This window comes from Fringilla coelebs (assembly GCF_963513975.1).
Source record: "Fringilla coelebs genome assembly, chromosome: Z".
Taxonomy (NCBI): Eukaryota; Metazoa; Chordata; class Aves; order Passeriformes; family Fringillidae; genus Fringilla; species Fringilla coelebs.
Window position 1 is genome coordinate 1,640,178 of NC_140031.1, and position 2,252 is coordinate 1,642,429.

Here is a 2,252-nt window from a genome sequence, read left to right on the forward strand (position 1 = left end):
GATCCCAAACTGTGCCAAGTGGGTTTTTTGGGGATGTGGATGCGGGAGGCTGGAGAGGTGCTGCTCTGAGGGGGTGCTGCGTGGGGTCAGTGGTGGGAGCATCCACAGCACCCAGCCCTGAGCGGGCCCTCTCTGGGGTGGGGAACACCCACCTGTGTGGGATCGTCCTGACCCGTGGGCTCCCCTGGCCTGGTTCAGTGCCCACAGCTTTTGGCTGCCCAGTTTGGATGCCCCCCGTCAGCCCCAGGCTCAGGGACTGGCTGCCCAAAATCCCCTGGGATGTTTTTGCTGTTGTTCCTGTTTCTCCTGATTCCAGCCTGAAGGAACCCCAGTGCTGGGCACGCAGCTGCTGTCCCTGTCTCACAAATACTGGGCCAACCCTGTGCTCTCTGCTGGGACACAGGCGGCCTGTGCCAGCAGCTGAGGAGGAAAATATCAGGAGGAAGACAGCCCTTGGGTTTTCCTTGACTATTTCCTACCCTTTTCATCTCCCATGCCCCTGGAAATAAAGGTGGCTGTTCCTTTAGCCCCCGTCACCCTGCCTTTAGCATTCCCTGCTCCGCATCCTCCTTGCACATGTGCTGTGCCAGGGACAAATCCCTGTAAATTGTTCCTGCCTTCCGTGGAGCAGGACCTTGAGTGGAAACCACCAGAGTCTGGAGGCTGGAGAAGTGGGCAAGAAGAGTGTCCAGATGGGCTTGTGAGCTCCCAGCCCACCGCAGGGCAGGGACGCCAGGAATGTGACCTGTCCAGAGGGTGGGTGAGCACCTCAGCAGGTGAGTCCCTGTGAGCACCAGCACGGTGCTGTGCCTTCTGTTCAGCACAGGTGTGCCCTCCCCAGAGGGATTTACTGGCACACAGTGAATCCCTCCCTTTGGTGCCTCCAAACAGACCGTGCCTTTAGCTGGATCCATGGCACTGAACACACGATCGTGTTTGAGCGTGGGCTGTTTCACTTTCCAGGCTCTCTCCCCATCCTTCAGGAGGGAATCAGCATGGGAAGCTGAGGCAGGATGGATGCACCCATCCTGTGTCACTTGAGGTGCACTAAGACGCGCCCAGGAGTTGAAACAATCTCATCTGTGCTGCAATTTGGCTCATTTCTGTTCTGAGCCCCCAAACGCGAGCTACCCAATCATGGCACGACACCTGAGTGGTGCATGGGCCAAGCTAGCAGGGATGGCATCCATCAGGAGCTCCAGGATCACCATCAAAGGCACTGCAGGTGGAGGATGAAGCAGACAAGTGCCGCACAAAACCCTTTGCTTATTCCTCTTGAGCTGCGTAGCACTGATCCGCACGAGCAGGTCTCTGTGGGCAGCAGGGACCTGGGGCTGGAAACACCACTCCAAACCCAGGTACATGACCAGGTACAGGGTCATGATGGGATTGCAGCTGGCTGTCTAAGAATCACAAAAATCAGAAAATTATTTGGTTTGCAAGGGACCTTAAGCTAGTTCCAACCCCCTGCCATGGGCAGGCACACCTTCATTATCCTAGGTTGCTCCAAGCCCATCCAGCCTGGCCTGGATCGTTTCCAGGGATGGGGCAGCCACAGGTGGGTGGGTTTTACTCTGGATTAACCAAGAGATAGGGGATATTTGGTTCACTGGTGCTTCTCCCACCTCCAAGCTGGGCTGCTGGGCCTTAAGAAGAGACAAGGTGATAGCTTTGAGTCTGAGGTATGGCACCAACTGAGCCACACGGACCGGCACAGAACTCTGCATTGCAGAGGTGTCCTCGTGTGTTTTCACCTTGTTCCATGAGGTACATAATGTGTCCTGGTGGTTAAGGCCCTGAAACCAAATCATAGCATAGGTGACTTCGTTCCTTGAGTTAAGATCTGATTTTTGTCCCTGCTCATTAGTCTGTGACCAAATCATTTAACCTTCCTGTTTTCCAGGAATCCCACTTGTGAGGTACAGAGGTTACAAGAAGCTGCTCATCCTGAAAGTGAAGGTTGAAAGTACTGCACCCATACTCAAACTCTTCACAGCAGCTTTCCAAAATACAAAAATACTCCAAAAACTGGAGCCCCTGTGCTCTGGAGCCAGCCTGGCACAGCTGGGGCTGCTCACCTGCACAAGAGAAGGCTCCAGGGACACCTCAGAGCCCCTGCCAGGGCCTCAAGGGGCTCCAGGAGAGCTGCACAGGGACTGGGCACAAGGCAGGGAGGGACAGCAGCCAGGGAATGGCTTCCCAGGGCCAGAGGGCAGGGACAGATGGGATATTGGGAATGAGGAATTGCTGGC